The 25993-nt window shown below is 36.2% G+C and overlaps 1 long non-coding RNA gene across 1 annotated transcript in view; it reads right to left on the bottom strand.

The window, feature by feature from the left end:
• Positions 1 to 23660, bottom strand: part of LOC145673810 (uncharacterized) — a 34779-nt gene extending 11119 nt beyond the window's left edge. Inside the window, exon 1 of the long non-coding RNA XR_014128820.1 lies at positions 23562 to 23660. This is a non-coding gene — a long non-coding RNA (uncharacterized LOC145673810). The remainder of the gene's footprint in view (positions 1 to 23561) is intronic.
• Between the last annotated feature and the right edge of the window lie 2333 nt (positions 23661 to 25993).

Below are 25993 nucleotides of genomic sequence, written 5' to 3'. Positions count from 1 at the left end.
TGCTCCAAACATGCATATAAGTCACTAACATATTTGTAGATATAGTTTGGTTAAGGTGAGGAACTTGATACTTTTCACAATGTGCATAGTAATACAGGAGAACACACAGAAAAGTAAGGAACAAATATTATCAATGTTGCCATCACAATGGCGGGTCAGAGATAGAGGTCATTAACGCAAAAGTGACCAAAGTTTGGTCATCTTTTTGGAGAAGAACGAGAAAGAACCACAAACCTTTATTTTGTGACTGACAAACTTGGGCCTTTCTCAAAACATCGGTGTATATTTCAGCTAGTGGTATGGTGAACCTTCCTGAATATGAATGTTATTGTAACTCAATGTTGCCAATATTGGCCATATTTGGGCGACCATATTGCAAAAGGGCCTGCTGGGAAATTGATCAGCATTTGAACAAATAACCTACCGTTTATCTCTCTTTGCACAAGAAATATGATTTGGTGGTTCACAATATTGTCCGAGTTATGAAACGTGTAATATGGCTATGTTCAGATACTGACGAACATATTCGAATAGTACATGTAATATAGACGTCTATGATTCCAACTCATATGTTCATCTTAAAATAACATTGTCACATCAATAGGTGGTTGACATGTAAAATTAATTCGTACAATCTCGTGTAAAATGAAAGCATGTTAGTGATCAATACGCAGTGGTGGCAAATATCAGTGTCAGTTTGGGAACCCTGCCTGGCAGCAGAATTCATTCCAGAACATTGCATCTGTTATGTTTGTTTTATTGTATCGTGCCAGATTGAATATATTGAGTGGTGTGTAAGTCAACATCATTGCAACTGTTGTTTTGTGTTCTATTGCAGAAATGTGGTAGTCCTACCAGTATCAAGCAGTGTTCTGTTGGACCTGTAACTGAATACAATTGGGACAACAGGTCACACAGCTCATCTGCACCCACACATGTCATCATTGCTACATGTCGCATTGTCCGGTAAATGTTGAGCATGTTTGACATGTCTTGTTACCAAGTCCCTTGGCATGCCATCTATGGATAACCTTTTATGGCATGTGGTGCATTTTGATTTACCAGGAATTAGTTTTATTTCTTGGGTACAACGTTTCTTCGCAAACTCAACAGTGGTTTCCTTCAGGTTCTTTCCTAATACCTCCTTATGAACATGTGTGGAATCGCAGCACGTCCGTCCATGAAATGGTGGTACTTTGCAAGATACGTCTTCTTGTGGTGTTCACACACAGTTGCCATGTCTGCAGACACTCTTATCTTCATCAGCTGTTGCCGTTACAATAATGTTTGACTTACACACCACTCACCATATTCAATCTAATACGATACAATAAAACCACCAATATACCACCAGCTGAAATATACACCGATGTTCTGAGGAAGGTCCAAGTTTATCCGTCACAAAATAAAGGTTATTGGTTCTTTTTCCTTCTACTCCAAAAAGATGACCAAACTTGGGTCACTTTTGCGTTAATGACCTTTATCTTTGACCCGCCGTTATGATGGCAACATTGGTGGTATTGGTTTCTTACTTTTTTGTGTGTATCCCTGTATTACCATGCGTACAGTGACAAAGTTTCGTGTTCCTCACTTTCACCAAACTGCAACCACAAATATTTTAGTTTATGCATGTTTGGATCATTTTTCACGTGTTCAGTGCCCTTTATCTTGGAAACGATGAAGCATCAGCATCTGCCACTTTGTATTTCAACACCTCTCTTGATACCTCATAACATATCGGGATACGAGCAAAATCGAAGATGGTGCAGCTACATTCATGTGCTGATTTTGCTTGAAATGCACCACATTATTTAAAAGTAGCTGTAGCACCATTGCTTATTAAAATTTTACAATCAAGTAAAACTAGAAATCCTATTCTAAAATTACACCAACCACTTCTTTTCTGTAAGTTGGTCATCTGCAGCCCTTTTAGATCTCTAATTTCAGAAATACATGCTTTATTTTTAGTCTATAATGTGATGAAAACCTTATTAGGATCTTTCAATCATCTACACTCAAATGATTTGGAGATTTAGAAAAAAATCACCATTTCCCATCGGAATTACTTTTCGCAAAACTTTGGCATTTCATAGAGCTTATGCGAAACATATATGAAAAAATTTCAAAATACTACATATACTAGTTTCGAATATCATGCAAACGGAAAAAAAATCAAGCCCCATCTATTGTCTATCTTTTCCAAATATTGTCTTATTTATAGCCTATAGTGCAATATTTTTTTTTTTTAAATAAAAAAGACAAGGCTCTACTTCTAGGCCCTAATACTCACTGGCAACTTTCTGTCGCGCAACTAACTTGTTGCCCTGGCTAAATGCATTGAGTCTTTTGGAAGTCCGCTCACTGCAGCGACGTCGACAGAAAAGTTGCCGAGGTGCCTCCAAGCAGGGAGATAATAAAAAACGTTTTCTTCACGTTTTCTCGCATAGCAGTTCGTTGCGTGTGTACCGCATGCAAAGAAGTGTTTGCAATGAAGCTATTATGTTTTTAATTAGCGATTATGATAATGAGAAATTTAGGAAATAGAAAAACGTCGAGCGTTATATAAAAACATTTGCAAGAATATTCCGATATAAATGTGAAGAAGACATTGTGAGAGGAAGTTCGTTTCGCTGTTATAACAAACTGGAACGATCTTCGAGGGATAATTGATTAATCATTATATAGCGTGTAAATTTTCTTTTCAGCAATCTTTCACAGTATGTAGGATGCACACAGTATTTCTTTTCTTTCATTTTCCTTCTTAAATTCAGCATTATCACTCTTCAAAATCCATTGTACTGTGTCTAATCCCGCCAAATGGTGATATCAGATGCACAGCAACTTTCCTGTTGCCATCGCCAGTGAGCGAGAGTGTGGCATCAAAACTGCCTTGTCTCCGTGAAGTTGCTGACTGTAGGCGACAGCGACGAGATAGTTGCCTAACTGTTTTGTCACCAGTGAGCGGTAGGACTAATAGTTTCGGATATCTGGCGAACGATCAGTCGAAAGAAAACATTCAGCATCTTTCACGAAACGAAGTATATATATTTTCGATTACAGCTTTTTAGGGCACCCATCATTCATAAGCAGCCTAGTAGCACAATGGGTTAGATGTAGTGTTGATCCGAGGTGAAAGGGTTTTCTCATTCGATCCCAAGCCGTGCAAGTTTCGACGTACATTCTCATTTTCACCGATTATTGCATGATCATTCACTTTCGTTCATCATCCGTCTCTTTATTCTAAAAGCCATTATCGCAGAACGTAAAACTACATTTGCTTTCATTTAAGAATACTGCAAGAAACATAACAGCACATTTTTTCCTTCCGTAAAATCAAACCTGAGGTCTTTGTTTCCGCAAGCATTATTTCTATTCTAAGATTACATTACAATATGGGTGATCAAATTTTATTTCTAATTCATAAATTACACCTTTACTCCACTTCCAAATTGAAATTATTCATATAGTCATGACTCATGATATACAGGGTGGTCCAAAACTAGCTATATACCCCCGCATTGATCAAGTATAACATTCTAGTTTACGGCTTCATTTCATTCGGCTCTTCCGAGCTTAACATGTAAGTAAAAACATATTAAGAACAAATAATACCTGATGGATAACAATAAGAAATGATAAGTAAGGAGCTGATCATTACGGTATTGTATACCTACTTTTGGGCCACCCTTTATAGCGGTAATTTATATTGAGAATTATTGAAATTTTATATTTTATCTCTGACCATCAAATGAAGAAAGTTTATCTAATGCACTAATTATTGTATGAAGCTATGTTATCTTCGTTTGTATCAATAAAATTAACTTTAACCCACTTGTCTTCCCACAAGAGCCGTCACTGTGCATAAGTATTTAGCCTTCAGTGGCTTTAGAGGATTGCAGATGGCAGCGGGAAACTATAGTGTATTTCCTTACAAATAAAACAGAGAGCGTAAGTGGACTGAAGTTAAATTCCACATGTTTCCTTACCTACCAATCTTCGCAAAAGCTTGTGGACCGCAACGCAAAGGCTGGAACAATCAATTGTATTGATTATGTTGATTATCGCAAGCTAAAAAGTACATGTTCCGTTGCGTTGTTGCACACCGCTACAGAATGAGACCTCTGGTTATATTATACATTGTATATCCTAAACTACATGAACTCACTGACATAAAATAACGGGTACTTCCGGTTGACGTGGAAAATTGAAATTTGGCATGATTGTAGCTTTTTGGGACAAGCACACAAGAAAAGTGTCAAAAGTGAATATTTTTAATGTTTGGGTGTCTAAAGAGCGGATGAAGAAATTATCTATGTTATTTAAGTAGGCCTTTTCTGGACGTATAATCTCCTTAGTTGCTTGAAATTGGAATAAAAGTTTGAAATTTGGTATGCTTGAACGTTTTTGTTGCAGCTACCTAAGCAAATTACCAAAAATAAAATAAAAACTTGCGGCTTTACTGAGGTTACAAGGACAATCGAAAAATCTTCCCTATGTTATGTATATGGCACACTTTCTACTCCCCAAAATTACTGGGCATTTCCTGTAGGACTACAAAGATTAAATTTGGTATGATTGTAGCTTTTCGGGATCAACTCACAAGAAAGTTGTCAAAGTGTGAATATACCATTTTCAGGAAGTTAAATGGGAGGAAATAAAAATCATATTTTGTTAGTTTTAGACCTATGAAATCTCATGTCATAGATACTCGGAATCAGACTTGCACACTTTTTATTTATTTTTTTTGAACTTTTTAACGACATTACTAAAAATAAAAGTTTCCAACTTGTGGTTTTGTTAAGCAGCTTTAAGAATTTGAGTTGCTTTGTGTCGCTACCATATTGACAATCTGCACAGTTATTGCTATCTTACGTTATCATTATGGCAGTTACTATGCTATGGGCCAACCCAAAGAAAAAATCCCATCACATTTTCATTTTGGAGTATGAAAAATATTTGCCCGAACACATTTCCATTCTTGTTACACTTTTTCCTAAGATAGAGCCTGCCCAAACAACAATCGCTTCACACTTTTATTTGGGAGGATGCTTGTGCCTATGAAAGTTTTGCAGGATTATTGTGAGGTCTACCGTTCAAAGAATCTTAATATTAGTAAATAACGGACTCATCAAACTATTTACGTTTATATAATAATCGCTAGGATGTAGCTTCTACTGGTTGTGAAATTTGTTAAAGCATGAATCTATGGAACACATGGGAGCAAATTGAAATTTTACGCAAGATGGAAGCTATGCAGAGATAAGCCTTTCAACGCAAAATGGAAAGATTTATAAAAGGTGTAGGCTTACATCATGTATTACTTACATATTCTATTTCAAATGAATATGCAATAATTTGTAAAACTAACTTTGTGTGATTGTACCATTAACTTTTTGTGTTCTTCTTATTGTTACTCTACATTTAGAACCTTTTTTCTTCTTTTGACGTTGCAGATGGTTGGAAACTATAAAACAAAAACAGATAAGACGAAGTGAAGTCCAGATGACCTTCAGAAAACTATGCAACCCATACGAGAAGGGAAGTCCATGAGTTGAGCAGTCAAGCAGTTCAACATTCCATATACAACTCTTCATGATAGGGCTTCAAGCAAGAACATGGGTTCTCCTACATTGGGAACAAGTGCTGTTTTTACGCCGGCGCAAGAAAAAGAAATAGCGGATCACCTGAAGACAGTGGCCAGCATGTTTCATGGTTTGGCTCCTAATGCACTAAAACGAGCAGCGTTTGAATATGCCGAAAAAGACAAGATAAAACAAAATTTTTCGTTAAAATCTAAAATGGCAGCACGCTTTTGGCTTCATATGTTCCTCAAATGAAATCCTAGTGTGTCTGTTAGGAAATCAGAAGCTATCAGTTTGGCAAGAATTCGAGGTTTTAATAGAAATGAATTGTCAGTTTTTTTTTTTTTTTTTTTTTACTAATCTTCGCAACACTATGTCAAAGTATCAGTTTTCCTCTGATCGTATATACAATGTAGATGAGACGGGTATGACAATTGTGCAAGATCCCGGTTGTGTCACTGCTACGAAGGGCCAGAAGGGGATTGGTATGGTTACAACTATGGAAAGAGGCAAGAACATTGCGGTTATTTGTTGTATGAATGCTGCTTGTGGTTATATTCCGCCCATGGTTATTTATCCATGCGTACGTATAAGCCATGCATTGAAACAAGGGGGACCGCCAGGTACTTTGTTCTCATCTACTTCAAATGGGTGGTCTTCTCCGGAATGTTTCGTTGCTTGGCTGAAACATTTCGTGAGTCATGCCCGTCCAATAGTATATCATCCCTGTCTGCTTATACTGGACAACCACTTTACACATACTTCTCTTGAGGCATAGAATATTTGTAAAGAAAATCATATTATTCTGGTTTCTATTCCACTACACACATCTCACCGGCTACAGCCTCTGGGCGTCGTGTTTTTCAGTCCTCTGAAGAATGCCTACAGTCAAGAGTATGATTTAGAAAATAAGAGACACAAGAGTCGACGCATCGAGCTTGAAGCTTTCCCGCGACTGTTGTGTAGGGCTTATTGAAACGTTGCGAGTGTTGCCAACTGCGTTGCAAGTGACCGGAATTTGGCCGTTTGATCCCACTATCTTCACAGATGAAGATTTTCAATTCTATGGTTCCGAAGATCATCAGACTGACGAACGTGAATCCGCTAGTTCTAATGTCAACGGAAACCCAGCATCGAATCTGACTCAACGTAACGCAGAAAATGAGGAATCACCTACACCGTGTCCTTTTGTGCTAAGAGAGTCAGTGTCCTCATATCAAAACCAACAGGCTCCATCTTTATTTGAAGCTACAATCTCACATCAAGAAACAGTCACTACATCAACTGTGGCCAAACATTCAGCTCAAGAAGCAACTACCACGCAAGCTGAACATTACACCAAACTTCCGGCCGTCGACAGCAACTTGAGTAAACATGAAAGCGAATGAAACCAAAAGGAAGTATCAACACTACCACCTGCTTCGCCATTACAAGATTATTGCTCGCCTAAAGATCAAGAGATATATCACTTCCATTCATACTCCCCAATTCAAGGATGTTATAAAATAGAGGATCTGCCCATACAACAAAATCGTGAAATCATACGTCACAGCTTCTCCACACCTACTCTGCCGACTACGCGCCACTAAGATTGCAATTTTTCGAGCCAACAATCATGGCGGAAGCGAGAGTAGAAAATCAGATGTGCCGGTTTAAACGATGCTCGTTTTTTTTTTTTTTTTTGGCTTCACTGAGTTCATACGATGAAGATACGTATGGGCAGATCCTCTATTTTGTAACATCCTTGCTCCAATTCCTTCGACGTCAAGTTCAGCTGCACTCTCGAAGAAAACAAGACCTGACAGAAAACAACATTCCGAAATATTAAGGTAGATCACTAGGTGTTCTCGGTGCTATGCTAAACGCTGCTTGAATAGTGAGGCGTTGCCAGGTAGTGTCGAGTATTTACGGTACGAGATAATAAAGGAAGTAATCATGGAATTCTGCTTGGATAATTACTGGAGAAATTAGTTTTCAACCTTTACCGCAATTCACAGCTAACAAGCGACATCACCCGATTGTCCATCCCCGATTTCAATGATTTTCTTTTTGCTGATAGAGGACATGTATTTATTACTTGTGATGACAGAAATTTTTGCCATGGTGCATGTTTTCTATTTTTTTTTTTTTTTAATTTTTAAAGGTTGGGATGTGGCGAATAGAGATTACTGCAGAAGTCCCTTACTACCCTTTGTAAACGAAGTGTTAATGAAAGAACAACCATGTACATACGTATAAGGCCTAGGGGAAAGTTGTGTGGTAGGTATGACCGTGACCGCAGCCACCTTAAAATCCGCCATTTTGAATCAAGGTCACGTTTTTTAAATGGGAATAGGGTAATATGATACATAATTTCGGGTTAGAATTTAATGAGAGAGACATTGGTGAAGTTAGTTTTAAGATATGCCCATTTGGGGAAAAGTTAAAGGCATAAATTGTTTGTACTTACTATGTGCGTACGTCCCTTACATTCGCTTCTAACCCGCGTATTAATGATAATATGTGGATAAAGGTTTCGGTAATAAACCTACATATTATGCCTAGGGGCAAGTGATACTGTAAGGATATCCTTAACGGTAGCCATCTTGAAATACGCCATTTTGAATTAAAATGAAGTTTTAAAAAATGAAAACCATAGTATGTAACACCTCATTTTAATAATATTTTTTTCTTAAAAGCCAATGGTATGCTTATTTTTGTTCTATAGTTAACCAGTATGAATTTAGGACTCTTCTAATGTGCACCAAACGTCCATTATTCGATTTTTCAAATTAGCAACACTCCTAATTTTCACCGCATGTATTAAGGTTCCAACTGGCACTTTGCAATTGTTGCCGTGGCTCATGTTGTCTAAATTTATTACATTTATTTAAGAGTTGCGATTTGTCAGTTCATGAATAGTGTTGGGATAAGCATCCAGCAATCTTTCTGAATTTTTAAGACTTGGCATGTAATTATTAATTTTCTAGGCAATATAATTATTTATAGCCTACACCTACCCTTCAAAAACTCGTTTACTGACATGAATAATCGCACAACAGAACACCTCCAACTTTGCATTCAAGTAATACCGAAGACGTAGCTTGTAAGGGATAGTAGATGGGACGAAAAAAATCAAATGAAAATTCACTTCAAAAAAAAAAGAAAAGAAAAGAAAACAACATATGATTTTTGTGTAAATCAATAGTCTTTTGTTTTGTTTTATATTTATTTGTTTATTGTATATGTATTTATTTATTTATTTATTTATTTTCTATGGCAATATTTTAGCTAGTCAGACAAAAAAGTCATTCGTTTTTTACCGATTGTTGTCGATGGTTCATGTTTGTAAGATTTATAATCAGTATTGATCGGGAACTCAATTAAGTTACACCTCTCTATAAACAAGTTACCTGTTTTCATATTTTCTTCATTGTACAAACAGTGTGTTGGGAACAGTCATATTATGTCTCTTTGATATTTTCTATCATTGCTGCTGTTCCTTTAAAGTCGTATTTAAAAAAAAAAAAATACTGTTTGTCGTTTGCGTAATAAGTAGGCTACATTTCATGATAATTTTGTGATCGTATAACACCAATTTGTTATAATTTCATTTGTATTTCTTTACATCACATAGGTCCATAGGTTCCTCATGTACTCTGGGTTAAAATAAATAATTACACTGCAAGTCTCCAAAATTTACAAAGATTGCTGGGTGCTTATTACAACACTATTCACGAACTGATAAATCGCAGCTTTAAAAAAAAAATGTAATAAATTTAGAGAACATGAGCCATGGCAACAATTGCAAAGTGCCAGTTGGAATCTTAAAACATGCGGTGAAATAGAGGAATGTTGTCAATTTGAAAGATTGAATAATGGACGTTTGGTGCACATTCGAAGCAGTCTTAAATTCATACTGGTTAACTATAGAACAAAAGTAAGCATACCATTGGCTTTTTGAAAAAAAATGTTGTTAAAATGAGGTGTCACATACTATGGTTTTCATTTTTCAAACTTCACTTTAATTCAAAATGGCGGATTTTAAGATGGCTGCTGTCAAGGATACCCTTATGTATCACTTCCCCTAGGCATATTATGTATTACCGAACATTTTATCCACTTATTATCATTAATACGCGGGATAGAAGCGGAGGTAAGTGACTTACGCACATAGCAAGTATAAACAATTAATATGCCTCGACAATGAACACCTCGGTTTGTACTTTGACTTTCGAGGGTATTGGGTATGTGCTTCAACCGACCAATGAGGATCGCTGTCAGCCCAAAATCTACAGTTATGTCTGTTAACGTGACCGGTTAATTCGAAAGTTGCTTCGTCTAAAAAAAAAAAAAATCTAGTGAGAAAGTTAGCATGGTCATCAATGCGCCTCATCATCTGTTCACAAAATTCTATACGACGGTCGAAGTCATTTTCAATTAACTCATGTATGAGATGCATTTTGTACGGGTGGAATTTAACTGCCTTCAAAGTTCTGTGGACAGCCATGCGACTGATATCATTAAGGATGCGCACGAGACAAGATTTGTGGCTGTCTCGTCTCGAAAATGTGATGTAAAAGTGATGTCTCGACTCGAAAAATGTATATTTCTCTATTGGAACAGCCGTGTCTCGACTCGAATTTTGTCAGTGAAATCCTTTCTCGACTCGTCTCGTGCGCATCCCTAGATATCATGTTGTTTAGCACCTTTGCGGGTGCTCAGGTGAGGATTTTCAACGAAGGATAATGCAACGTCAAGCTGTTTTTCGGCCGTAGTCGGTGACTTTGGTCGCCCAGGAATTCGACGATCCTTTGCACTTCCCCTTTTCTTCGAAGCGCCGCACGGTGCGCTCGAGAGTCGACTTTGAAATGGGATCGTTTGGACCGCAAAATGTTTGGTTATGAAGCGCCCTAACTTCAGCATACGATCTTTGGCGAACACCCCATCTGCTAATCATCAAAATAATTATTCTGTCGTGCTCAGAAAGAGTGGCCATGTCGTCAAGTAGTTACTATCTGTCCACCACTTCGAGATCACCACAATTTGACTTTATCTTCGCCATTGAAGTGCTCTTAATTTACAAGACATTCACTCACAATGAACAAATCGAATTAGATTCACAATAAGACTTCGTGATAAGGAAGTCTCTGGCAGGATTTCGATTCTCACTCGCTACTGTCTCTAAGTCGTAACAGGCGACTACAGAGTAAATCACTTATTTTGCACTGATGGAAACTTTTGTGCAGTGTCTTCCGTGCAAAAATAACTCGAAGCAGGTATGCCGAGGCTACTCCGTAAGGAACTAAACACCAACTACAAACACAATTACCAGCTCTATTTCGATGACTTATTTGACATACACATCGATGACCAACGTTGCTTCGATATAAAAACAACTCTTTTGGCAATTAGGGTAGTTTTATGCTTGTTTGCTTTCATTTTATTGCCTCTGTTTCGTGGAGAACTATTTTAGCCTAATGTTGTGATCATTCTTGAAGGCACAACGTTCAATTTGAAATATTGCGTGCGTTTTAAACTCCAACAATTCTGTGCACTTTGAAAGAAATATTTAGTTGTTGCGATTACAGTTATGGGCGCCGCAGGCTTTTTCCGAGGAGAGGGAAGCACGATGTTTCAGAAGACTGGGTCAGGGGGGCGAAACTTTCATTAAAGATGTAATTACGCACAATGAGTCCTCACATGTAGGGATAATTTAACAAAATCAGGGGCAATTTAAACTCCAGAGGGAGTAAATGCCCCATAATTCCCTATTTGTCAACGCTCATAATTACATGATTACAGCTTGCAGTAACGGCAATTGCAATAAAACAATTCAAATAAACGTTCGGCAGGTATACAGTATTTATATCTCTTGCTCGAAAGTACATTTCCTGCGTTACTCGATAAAAGCAGCTTTTTGATATTACATTCTCATCTGCTAAGAACACAAAACAACTTTTCCGATAAAAGTTACGTCGATTTTGTGTACAGCATTGTGTACAGTAAGAATTGGAGGTTCCCATGTCACATTTTGATCTTGCATCGTTTGGCCTAATCCTCGTTTCGCCCCACCAATTATCTGACACTTTTATGACATATAAAAGATCAGCTTTATGTCCGCCATTTTAGGCGAAATAAGAATACTCGTTTGGCCTAATCCTCGTTTTGCCTAAAATGGTGGACTATAAAAAAATCGTGGAGATAAAACTGGAGGGAAATTTTTCGAAAAATAAAATATTTCCTACTATGTGAAGAACAGAAATACAGATGCAAAAACAGTTAAATCCCTCTTCCATATTCAGTTTCATAAAATGTTAAATCCCAAACCTGCAAATAACCTAATGAGGAAAACAGAATCAAACCCGGTTAATTCCATATTTCAAACAATTTGAGGTTTCGTACTGTATAGGATTAGTTTAGTAACCTGAATATTTATTGCAGCTCTTCGTAAATCATTCGAAATTTTATTTGGCAGAATTTGAAGTGTGGGCTTTCATAATTTTTTTTTGGACTGAAAATTGAAAAAAAAGAAAATGTAATCTTTAGTTTTACGTCCCACGCTTATGCCGGTTAGACTAAAGGAGACGGTCATGATGAGAAATGAATGAAATGCTGGAATGAAGAAAGTGGGAGGAAACGGGAGAACTCCGAGGAAACCCACGAGCAGGGTGTTTTTTCTACCACGAAGTCCAAATGGAGCGAGCAGGGATAGAACCACGTACCCCAAGCACCGGAGGTGAACGCTCTACTACTGAGCCACCGTGCACCCTAGACTGAAAATGGAAACACTATACGTCTTAACCTAACTGTTCGTGAAACTTTTCTGTGCTTATTTGCTTTTCTTTAATAATTACTAGACAAATTCACGCAAAGTCGAAAGAAAACGATACTCTAAGCAGCGATGATCATAATTTTGTTATCAGACAACACCAAAATTGTCTAGAAAACGTACAAGATACATGAAAAACTGGAAACGAAATGTAGCCCAAAAGACAAGGTGAGTGGACTATCTATGGTTAAAAGTCGTTTGTTTTGTTTTTCAAGGCAACTCTTTACTTTGAACAGAACATTGTTGGATTAGGTTCTTTTCTAAACGGTCTCTTCAGCTTCAGCAGAACCTCTTTCTTAAAATGTCTCGTGTCAATTATCATTGAAAATTATAACATGCTTCTCGTACAACATGTTAAAACATTTTGCCGCTTATTTACCGTTTCTGATTCTCTTTCTGCCACTGTGTTGCTCAAACTCAACATTTGCACATTTTGTTTTGCTATATTTCAAATTCATATATTAGGATAATTGGCAAATTAATATTCACCCTATGTTAATCCATAAAAGGTTACAAACTCTTCCAAAATATAATCATTCAGTTTAGAAATGTATACGGATAGGTATAATTAACTCCGCTTGTAGTTACGAAGGGTTTGACGATTGAAAGCAGCTCAAAGCTCACGTTTTACAAAGAGGTTTTTGAGGAATAGAAAACCGAGAAAATGGTGATGCACCAGAGGACGACGACGATATGGATTTTCATTTAGTAGATGATGCTGGAGAGGAGGTTACATAATTCAATTTTTTGCACATTTGAATCCATTGTTTTCAATTTAGAACAAAATTAATGTAGCATTTATGTATCCATATTCATTTGTGCCAATCTTGTGCAATGTATAGTTGATAATACATCCCCCCCAATATTTTAGTAGGCATAATACTGATTTCTGACTCTGACTCCCTTTCTTTTTGATAGGTTTTGTATCTTGAGCCTCAACAAAAATGGCCGCTCGTCCAGATCCAAAACCTGTTATTTCCATTTACATAGGCAAAACCTGTTAAATCCAAACTATTTTCTTCAATAACGCAATTCACAGATTAGTGTGATTATACAGCTTTCGACAGACCAACACTCACATTATTCTTAATTTTTTAATGTTCTCTAGTTTCTAATGTTATTTTACAATTATGACGTGTTTAAACAGTTTTTCTCGATTTGTCACAAATTTTAAAATGTGAACTTAACGAGTTTTGCTATTCACCTACTTATATATATTCGTATATATCCATGGTCCTAGTGAATACATAAAGAAGTTTTGGTAATCCTAACTCCTCAAAAATAGTTAATATAATATTAATCTATATATTTTGCATTTTTAAATTCTTTATATACTAGGGAATTTTCTCTTATATAATTTCCCTCTAGTTGAATTTCCATGATTTTTTCTTATTGTCCTCCATTTTAGGCGTAACGAGGAATATGCCAAACGAGGATCCTTTTTCGCCTAAAATGGCGGACACAAATCTTATCATGTATCTGTAATAAACGTGTGGTATAATTTGTTAGGCGAAACGAGGATTAGGCCAAACGTGGCGACACGTCACATTTTCAAGTGCCCCCTCCACCCATCCTCTCTAGGGGTTGACCAAGTTCATTCATTTTCAGACACACACTTTAGGCATCAAACATATTAGACCCATATATTTGTGTTTAATTTCATGCCCAGGTGCGTATTTCTCGAGATATTACACTGTCCCGACATTTCTGTTGCGTTGCTCGATAAAACAGAGATTTTGTGATTACAGTGCCATCTATCGAGCAAACAAATATGTTGCAAATAAAAGTTACATATTTTTGTATGCAGCTTCTGAATCTGCACTAACAACTGGGGAATCCCATTTAAACTTTTCAACTTGCCCCCTTCTGCCCCCTTAGGGGCGCTAAGGAGCATTGATTTGCATACAGTTAAATAGAAATCGAACAAATATTTGACACGTGTTTTGTTTTTTCGTGCTCGGACGTGCATTTCTCGAGATATTTTCCTGTCCCGATCTTCCTGCTGCGTTACTCACTAAAACAGATTTTTCGCGATTACAGTGCTATCTGTCAAGAATACACAAAAATGTTTCCAGTAAAAGTTACGTATTTCTGTATATAACATCTGAATCTACACTAAAAACGGGGGGGTTTCATTTAAACTTTTCAAGTTGCCCCTCTTCCACCCTTAGGGGGCACCCGGGTGAATTTAATGTTGCACCCTGAAATAGAATTTAAAAATATATTTCCCACGTGTTTTTTGCATTTCATGATACAACGTGTATTTCTCGAGATATTCCACCGTACCGATCTTTTTGTGACACTGTATAATGGAGAAAATTATGGAACTCGAAATTCAGATTTTTTAAATTTTAGATTTTAAACAAAGTATACTAGAAACTACTATAAACTGTTTCATTTTAAAGTAACAAAAAGAAAACAGTGTTCAAACACACGAAAAATTCAGCAAAGCGATAGATTCAATGAAGAGATCATGGTCGAAGTTAGGAATTGTTTCCTTTTGGTTCGTTTGGGACCTGTGGAATACTTCCTAGACGAAAATTCATTTTCGGTGTGTTATGTTTCTCAGAACCGAAATTTCTGTCAAAACAAGCGTACAGTCTCGCAAATTTTGACAGTCTTGGCAGATAGCGACCTTTTAGTTGACATTTTTATGTTTTGTCAAAATTTGGGGGCAATGTCCTCCATGCCTGCTCATAGCTCCGCCTATGGAGGAGATGATTACATATATAATGTAGAATAATTAAATGAAAGAAGAAAATAACTAAATGTCTAAAATCCGTAATGCAGTGGTATTGCATATACAGGAGGAAATTATTTAAAATAGTTACGAAATACATCGTAAAATTATTCAACAGAACGCTCCAAACCTAGAAACGTGATCAAATAACCAATATTTACGTTTCAGATAGTCTCTCATGGTCAAGAACAATGGTGGATTTCACATTTATAAAAAGGAAAAAACAATATTATACGCAAATATTTCGCAATCATGTACTTTCTGGCATGATTAAATGATGTAGTGCCACATGCCTCAACGCCATGTGTTGTAGTTATAGAAACACATACTTCCAGGCATGATTGAACGATATAGTACCACATTTACTGACGCATTCTATTCGGCGTTACTGCTTGTGTCACCTTCGAATCGCGTGTCTTACTGAATGCACTTTCTTTACACTATCTTAGGGATAGTTCTTGAGAGAAGAAATGCATATAAAAGGTCGATTTTGCCATTACAATCTAAAAAAAGAGAATTTATCTAAATGCTGGTTTTTGTGTACAGACACATCAAGCTGCTTAAAGCTTCTTGCCTTAATTGTAGTCAGGGGTGTAGCCACGGGAAGGGGGGAACTCGGGGTCAGGCCCCCCAAATGATTTCCTACCCCCCAAACGAACAGTTTTAAAGTTTATATGTCATTAATAATTTACGGTAAAATAGTATGGACCATAAAAAAAAACGCTACTAAACTAATTAGTAAGTACATTATATTTTCTATATGCTGTAACTAGTAGTATAGTGTTGTAAAAAAAAACGTTTTTTTTCTGTGAAGTTTTTTTTCAATAAAAACATCGTTCTTTTTCATGTTTTTTTCAAAAGTCTGTTTTTTTTCTGGCAACTATTATTTATTGATTTATGTTGCAGATTATTGAAATAATCAATAGAACTTGAGTCGAAGCAGTCGTAATTTATAAATCGTTTGTTTCTTTGTACCTATAAGAGCAAAATTGTGTAATTATTTCTTTCGGACCCAAGTCATTTTGGGTGTTTTCCTACATTTTCAGTTAGTGACTTATTGCTCAAAAACCATTTATTCGATTGATATGGTTAAGACCTTGTTTTTTAGAAAATGGATGTGGCTATTTTTTGGTGTAGGTTGTATTTCAGTGCTGCCAACGGGTGGGAAATTGTTGAGGGAAATGTAGGGGTGAATATTTACAAAAAAAATCCCTAACCGTATTTCAAAATTTTTTGTATCTAGCAGCACTGCTGCCATATGGGTTCAAGTCACCTAAAAAATTCTTTGGTATGTTGACAAGGTACAATGAAATCCTGAAGTCTCTGGCTTCAATTCAAAGAAGTAAAGAAAAAAATCTCTGTCATCATACATATGAAATTTTGACACTTTTTACGCCTCAGAAGCAAAAATCAACAGATATAACGAGGCTACTGCTTCTCTAATTATCCTATTGAAACTTTTTATGGTGCGTTCTGTAGGGCAAAGAGGAAGCTTTCAGATAGTGGTACTTTTATTTCAATGTAACCAACAAGAGGGTAATAATAAAGGGGGAAGGGAAATTTTCCGAATTTTTCAACTAAAATCGAGAATTAATTGTTTTAGCTGGAAACACTGCCATCAGACAGACAAAAATTATCTCAAAATAAACCTTAGTACCCTAAGAATATATCCTACAAGTATCATGGCGATATCTAACAAAGTAAGCATAAAATAAAAAAATACCTCATTCTACCTCAGAAATTCACCATTTTCTTACCATTTACAGAACATGGTTTATTATAAACGTCAACTGTACTTCCCCTAATTATTCTAGTGATAATTTTCATAGTGCGCTGTGTAGGATAAGGATTAGGCTTTTAGACACTTGTACGTTTGTTCTAATGTAACCAACAAGAGGGAAATAATAGACAAAACAGATAATTTTGCCGAAATTTCCCGTTAAATCTGGAATTAAAATTTTCTGTAGCTGGCAACATTGCTACCAGACAAACGCAAACTATTTTAAATTAAACATTGGTACACCACTAATGTATCCTACAAGTATTATGGCGATATTTAATGAACAAAGCTTCTAATTACCAACAATATATTACGGTAAACAGAAAAGTAGGAAAAAACTAGAAAAATCTAGGGTTAGAACTTAAATACAATTTTTCGGGCGTCCCCTAATTACCCCATTGTAATGATCTGTACCCGCGTTTGTTCAGTAAGAACAAATGTTCGATTGGCGTAAGCTGACTTGCACTCGGACGTATATGTACGGATTTATAAACAAAAATTTCGAATTTTTTGCCCAAATTTAGGGAAATTTTAATTTCCCTGATTAGTAACACTGCGCGCAGGCCCGTCTAATTGATGTCAACAGTTAGGTATTCATCCGAGGTATCTACCTGACAAGTCTTAAGGAGGTCTCTCTACAACGAAGGAAGCTACAGGGAAAAAAGTAGTAAAGGAAATTCGAAAATTCTCGAATTTTTGACTGGGGTGAAATTTGAGAAGGGAATTCGACACCACAAGAAAAATAAATTAATATGATAAAGTATGGTCCAACCACATTTGGCAAAAATAAATATCCCGATATCTTAATTAGTGTCCACACAGGAACAGATTAAAAAAGTGACACACCCGTGTGTGCTACTTCGGCCACCTGGGTCCGAAAGGGTTACGAGTGTACATTTGATTACATTTTTTTGACTACTAACCCGTGTTGTTGTAGTTATAGTCTCGACTAATAATAATATCGTTGTTGTAAACAATAACTTTATAGGAAGATTTTCTCTCCTTTTTACATCTTAGTTCCAACACTGTTGGTGAGAAATGCAAGGTGTTTCAAAATGAATATCGGGGTTTTAAGTCTTCGTAGTACTTATTACATTTTACGTACAATTATAAACAATACATCAAGTAAAAGAGCACCTCAAACAGTCTTTGTTACAAGTGTTCGATGTGAGTTTCATTCGTCATACGGCACACATCTAGTCGATAGGCGAGAAAGGCCACGATATGGCACAAAACACATTCAATTTAGGGGAGTCTCGTTTCAACTGTAATATCTCCTGAGGATTTACTGACGGCCAGATGCCAACATTATGAGTGTTCACATTAGCTCTTAGGTGAAATGTCGATTTATCACTGAAGACGACACGATCCAGAAAATCTTCATTGTTATGCAGCAATATTTCACTTGCGAAATTGGCACGTAAACCGTAGTCTGTAGGCTTTAGATCTGTAGCAACTGCAAACGTCTCCTTAATATTCTTCACACAGACGGTTGCACTGTAACTGCAGATTCAGTCTTTATTAAAACACAAAAAAGCTTTCTGCTCTCTAGTCTCCATCTTGGCTACTTGCTCTTTCTAACGGCAGACAGAAGAAACAATGCATCTGCAAGCGTGCTTACAAAACTGTTTGAGTTGCTTTATTTCATATAATATTTATAATTATAAATTAATTGTAATAGATACTACAAACTTTCAAAACCCTAATATTAATTTTGAAATACCATGCATTACTTCAAATTGTGTCGTCCTATATTCATGTCTTGTATATACATATCATCAGGGCCGACATCAGGCAATTTGTCGCCCCGTGCAACGGCATAATTTGCCGCCTCCCCCTTTCTCCAGAAAGAACAAATCTTAGAAGTCATGATTTTAAGTATGCTACTCCATGAACAACGAAGGGGAGGGTAAATGCAGTCGCACTCAGAAAGGCTTAAGTACTTTCTAAAAATACAATAATTTGTGTCTGTTTTTTTTTCCTTTAAATATTAATCTATTATGATAGTGAAAGATAAAGCAAACATATCTGCAGAGGAAAGATGGTAATCCTTTTAATATAATTCAATATCGAGCTTCAATCTCAATGTATCAGTTTGCAATTCCAGTGCAACTAGCTCTTTTATCTTTATTTCTTGATTTTTCTTCTACATCTGTTAACATTTTTTTTTAAATAAACTGGTTTCTATCTTCAGTGATAAGGAACTTGTTTCTAACAAAAACAAGACTAGTTGTTATATCAAAACTGTGATAACTAACTAAATGGAACAGATATTTGCTACTGTTCGAGAATTGAATTCTTGCATTTGACAACAATCAAGCAATTTGTGCTCGTATTTATTTGACCATTTGCTTTAGCATTGTCCATGTGACCTTAAACCAATGCGGCTTAAACATAATTTATGAATGTAGTATTCAAATAGGTCAGCTTAGTAAATGTAACTACCATCATCATGAAGTCTGTTTCCAACAAAAAAATAAAAAATTCATTTAAATAATATACTTATGACAGATTTTGCCGGACCCTCCAAACTTGCCGCTCCATGCAAATGCACGTGTTGCATATATGGTAGAGCCGGCTCTGCATATCATATATATCTAGTCGACAAATTACTTATATATGATATTTAGAAAAATACTATTAGGCAAATTAGTATTAGTTTTTACCGTTAGACAAGTTATTTGAATTTTATGCTGTTCGTGACAATGTTTTCGTACTTATTAAAGACCTGCTTTCACGGAAAAACAAAATTTCATTTCTACTTTTATTTCTTAGTTGATATTGATGAAAACTGCTGAAACCCGAATTGTTAGTAGGTACGGTATTCATGTAAATTGTAAAATATTTGTAACGTATCGGTATCTAGCGTTTAATTTATGTTGCATTTTACGGTAATTATACCTACCTAAAAATATTTCATACTTAAATAGACGTAAGATGCGTTACAAATGACTATTTGAAAAAAAAAACGAAATTTAGAAAAAAAAACGAGGGGCAATGTTTTTTTTTTAAAAAACGTACATTTCTGAAAAAATACGAACGTTTTTTTTTCTATTTATAACACTAGTAACTAGTGTTTAAAAACAACATTTTTTATCAGATGGAAAATTTGGTGAAAATTAACGTTTTTATTTGGATTTCATTCGCTCTTTTTAATGGTACTTGGTGTAAAATAGGGAGTGAGATATAACTGTTAATAAAATAATTGTTTTTAGTCATGAATAATAAATAAATACTAGCAAGCCCGCACACCCTGCGCAAGCGGAGGACACTATTGTTGTCTGAATGATTGAGTATGATACAAAATTTAAAATATTTATGGCTAGCAAAGTAGTTTAAATAACACGTTAATAATATATTTAATTAAGAATTTCTCGATAATTACTCAAATGTAAGACGTCCTCGGATCTAACCCGGGATGTACTTGAACCTGAACCCACAATGTGGGGCTGATGTATGTATATCCTGAAAGCTTGGTCAAGGTAAGATCAAAACCGGTTACCAAAATTGGGGAGGTCTCATGCATTCCGCTTGAAGGCAGCACTTTTCTTATTTTTATTAAAATCTTTAAGCGTGTCCTTATAGCCCAGTGCTATCCCGAAAAATCAGAAACGGTGAGATAGGTATGAAAACAGAAAAACGTCTTTCATCATTTCAAAAGTGCAACGTATCAAAGTAAAATAAATGGTCGCAGGATCCCCCGCAGGGTCCCAGACGGGGTCTAACTCAACATTTTAAAATGGAAAGGGGAGTCAACTTCCATATCGTATGAAAGTATTGAATGAAAGAAGATAAATCAAGACTTGATTCTACGATAAGCCTGTGTAAAATAACAGAGTCAAAATATCAACACAATCTTCATTGCAAAGTCTATGGCTACTTGTATGAATCTGAAACGGTAGGATAGCTGTGAAAACAAAAACACGGATATGTTATTATTTCAAACTTACAATGATTCAAAGTGTAAAATAATGTTCCAGGTTCCCTCGCAGGTTCCCAGACGGGGTCCCACTCAAAATGTTGAAATGAGAAGGGGGTTCAAGTTGAGTATCGTATGAAAGCTGATGTGAAATGAAGGGTAGAAGAAGTCTCGACTCTTGATGATAAACCTGTCCAAAATAGCGGTGGATCAAAATGTCAACATAAGTGTTATTGAAAAATGCATGTCCATTCCTATTAGTCTGAAACGGTGAGACAGGTGTAAAACAAAACTAAAAAAAAAAAACTAGGATGTTTTAACACGGCATGATAATTATCCGAGGCCCGAATGTCATTTATGTTGAAAATTTGATTTAGATCGGTGGGTGGTTCAAGAGATTAAGAAACAAAAACATAGTCACTTTCAATTTGGATCTGAAGTTTTTTGTTCACAGACACCGCAATTAATATATAGATTTTTGTCAGGAAATCTTAAAGAAATTTAGTGCAATTTTAAAAATTTAGTCTTATGTAAAAAGGTCACCAAGAATGTTCTGTCTCTTTTTGTGGAGGTCTGTGTTCCATTGGCCCTCACACCGTGAGTTGAATGCGAATGGAGAATCTGAGTTGTTGGTGTGAGTATATCCAACATACCACCTGGTTCTGGCAGTTCAGTTACGCCGTGAACTTGCGTAAGGAAGAGTGAACGTGGGGCCTCCACAGAGCGTCATAAGGGCGTCTATGCTGTACGAGTTCCAACTGGGGTCAAAAACCGCTGTAACGGGGAGGAAGATATGCCAGGCCTTTGGAGAGGGTGTCATGACTACGCGGACAGTGCAGCCGTGGTTTAACAAGTTTATGGACGGTGACGAAACACTGGAAGTCGCACCACGTGCCGGAAGACCAACACATGTACAAAATGAAGATCTTCAGGCAGCATATTGAGGGGAACAGTGGCCAGACATGAGAGGAACTGGGACTACAATTCAGTGTGAGTCTAGAAACCATTCGGCAGCACCTGCAACAACTGGGTAAACACTACAAGTTAGGTCGATTGGTTCCACATGACCGAGCCAGAAGGCAATGCGATTTGACACATGTGTTTCTTTGCTGTCTCGTATGAGAAAGGAGCCATTTCTGGACAGGGTGTTGACATGTGATGAGAAGTGGGTCTTGCACGGAGCTCACGGCGCCGTCATCATTGGTTAGCACCCCACGAACCGGTTCCAAAACAGCCGAAACCAGCACTGCACCAGAAGAAGGTCCTCCTGTGTGTTTGGTGGACTGCTTGTGGCATCGTGCATCGGGAACTGCTATCAGCTGGTCAGAGCATCAATGAAACTGTGCACTGTGAACAGTTAAACAATGTTCAAGAAAAACTCAAAACTCTGGAGCCAGCACTTCTGAGTCGTAAAGGGTCCGCCTGTTACAGGACAACGCTAAGCCCCACATTGCAACGGATCACCCGGGACAAAATTTTACGCCTTGGATGGGAACACTATTGCATCCGCCATACTTCTCGGACATTGCACCGTCTTATTATCACTTGTTCCATTCCTTGGACAATCACCTTAGAGGACGACAGTTCAATTCCCCAGTAGGGGTGCAAAATGCACTTGATACCTTACATTCTTCGCTTCATTCCCATAAAATTCTACCGCGATGGAATCCATGGCCTTCAGAACGTTGACAGAAAGTCGTCGATGCTGATGGGGACTATATTTGACCTTCCAGGTACGTCTTAGTCCCAGGTGACATATCGATGTTGGAAGTGGTGGGTGAGAACTTTCTTGGTTATCTATGTAGATAGGTTCTGTGTACAAGGGCTTAAATTGAATTAGTTATGCACAAAGGTATAGTGTTTGGTCGGGGGCAGTAGTTCTGGGTGAAACATAATAAAAACTACCTGGAATATAATTTATGGAGAAAAAGCAATAATAATAATAATAATAATAATAATAATAATAATAATAATAATAATAATAATAATAATAATAATAATAATAAGCTAAGGAAAACAGTATTTTTAGTTGTCCGGAAGAAAACCAAAATTTTTTCGGTTTTTCAGGCCCCAAAAGCACTAGTTGCAAGACTTTTTTTTGTTTTGTACATTGTAGCTGGTCCCCCTTCAAAAACGGTGGGCCCCTCCTATATAAACCTGCTGGCTACACCCCTGATTGTAGTGTTAATATTTAAATTTACTTTTGTACCATATTATCTTACATCCTTATACATAATCCCAGTCGGAGATATTTTCCTTTCCGTAGAGGCTTACGGCGACTTACACGACATAAATATGACCGCCATTTTATGTTACAAGGGATAAATAGAAAACGAATAATTTTGATTTCGAACTGTAATTCTAAAATAGTCATTATATAATTGGTTGCATATTTTCTGACATATCAAGGGAACACTGCCATGAAATTTGCACTTTTTGAAATAACTCGGACACACATAGTTTTAGTTATATTTTATAATTAAGTCTGAGTTGTTTAAATAAGCAAATTTTAACACGTAGTGCTTTGTTACTTCATCAATCGTTTGTGAATTAAGTGGATGAAACATACAATTGAAACGGACAACATATCGTTACTAATTGTATTTAAAAGTTTCATCATTACCTTTAGATTAAGTTCAACTTATGGCTAAATCAAAATTAATTATACAAAACTAAAAATGTATAAATACTGCCAATATATCTACTGTACATTAAATGCAAAAACTTACGACTCAGAGCTCAAATCACAGGGAATCACTACTTAATAACTAACAATAATGTGGGCTGCTCTTCACTCCTTAGGACGAATAGTTTCTCCTTACGCCAAGTAATGAGAAATGCGTCGCAACCATCAACAGGAAACGCCTACTACTCCCAGACATGACTAAGTGTCAACATAACGCCTTGCTCTTAATTTTGCATCGACGCATAGCGCCATCTTTGGTTCAGAAAGCTTTAAAAAAGTTAATAATTTCCTTCTACTGTAAGTCCTGCATATTGAAAACAAGAAACGTATCGACTGACTAACAACATTATTGACATCTATCAGTCTACCTGATCAAGTTTGTAAACGAATGTCTAACAAAGTGAAAAAAAAAAATAACATTTTGTTGCAATGCCGCTAATATTGGCCTCGACACAACAAAATGATCCTAGCCGACGCCACTGCTTTATTTTTCTTCTTACACCTTTCTCTTGCATTTAAGCTTTGCGTTGATATTTTGTTTCATCACGTTTTATTTTCTCTTTATGCCTCGCAGTGTGAGTACTATTAAAAAGCTCACGGAAACTTTTGATGTTAGAAGATGACTACGATTATTATTTTCCAGCATCTTTTCAGTCTGAAACAACTACATTGTGAAGGGATTTGGAAAAAAAAAATAAAATGCAATTTAAGTGGTTCTATGTGGTTTGTAAGTAAATAACCTTGTAATATAAAAACTACTTCACCGGGCTAGTAATCTCAAGCATGAAATGATTCTGTGAACGTATGGTTACATTGTTATAGAGGGTAAAGGAATGAGAGAAATAAAAAATGAATGTTTAAAAGAGTTTAAAACATGTAAACGATACTATTTAAAATACGTTAGATATTCAATATTATGCATGGGGAGCAAAGCGGCTCAGTAGTAGAAAGTTTATCTCTATTGCATTAGATCCTTGGTATAATTCCCGCCCAAGTAAGTATGAGTTGCACAACATCATGTTCTGGATTTTCTCAGGTGAATTCAGTTTTCTCCCACTTTCTCATTCTACCAACTCTTCCGTCATCAAGCCCTTAACCTCTACAGACCCGATTTTTTTTACTGCACGAAAAAATTATTTCTGAATATTTTCTAGTTAGTTATATGTATTTCAGTGTATTTAAAACAATTTCTTATTAAAAAAATGTCATAGGGGCACAGGGAGGGCATGTGCTCATTTGAGTACTCTTGGGGCGTACTACATATATTTATCCTAAATACAGAAATAAAGGATGTTTTTTTTTTCTAGGAACGAAGCTAGCTATAAATAAATATTTTGTTTTTCTTTTGAAGCAAAATTGTTTATTTTAACATAATTCATGATACATTCAGTATGAGTATAATTACTTATGGGAATTTAGTTGAATTCACTGCATACCATAATACCTGAATGCACTGCATAACTTTTTGCAATTGTTAAATGAAAAACCAAAAGTTAATGGCAAAATATTGTTGTAGTGTTTACAACAAAGTAGGCTATAATTTTGTGATGTATCTTAACAAAATAAGAAATCAAGAAAAATTAATTATTTGTATATTTTTACCTTCAGTACCTTACAAGATAAGCTGCTAGCATGATCATGTACTTTCAATGTTTCATTAGAAAAATCATACATTCAAATCTCGAAAATAACTTTACATTTGCCATCTGTAATATTATCTAACATGCACTGATATGTTTGCGTAACATATAACCTTGCAAACCCGGTGAATAGATTTACTTGCTGTGGGAAGCAAGAAAACAATTTCTATTTTGCAAACAAAGAAAAACTTTTCACTTTATGCATCTAATTCTTGTTCTTCCTTTGCATTTTTCAAACCTACATCGATATTGTGATTTACCAGGAGCATGCTCTGGCCAGTGATTTACTGAATCATACCTTACATGATATTGAGGCATAGGCATAACATTTTTTTTTCACAGGAAACACCTTACTCTTACTGTTACTTGGCCTGCCAACTTTGGGACTAGGTGTCAGGCTTTCTGGGTCAGACGCTAATAGAGAATTAGCAATGTCTGATCTAAACTCTAACAAATCAAGAACATCTTTTTTTTTTGGTGTACCTGCAAGCTTACAATCTCTTTTATACAAAATCCAACTATTCACAACAGCAAAATCCAAGAAATGAGTATATACCCTTACAGTCCATTTCTTAGTTTTAGTGGATATTCTGTAGTAGGAAATTAATCTATCTTGCAAATCTACACCCCCCATATTCTCATTATAAAGTTTTAGTACAGAAGGCCTAGGAACATAAATATGGCACTTACGTTCTTTGCTGTATCTTAGGACTTGATCTTGTGGTAATCTACCAAAAGCAGTAGATAACAAGAGAACACTCTTATTGTCCTTCCATTTAACTATAACTATTTTACCATCACTTCTACATACTGCATCACTTTCGCCTCTTCACAT

Source organism: Thermobia domestica, chromosome 17, assembly GCF_964235325.1.
Source record: "Thermobia domestica chromosome 17, izTheDome1.hap1.1, whole genome shotgun sequence".
In the NCBI taxonomy this organism is placed as follows: Eukaryota; Metazoa; Arthropoda; class Insecta; order Zygentoma; family Lepismatidae; genus Thermobia; species Thermobia domestica.
This window is presented reverse-complemented; position numbering and strand designations above follow the sequence as displayed.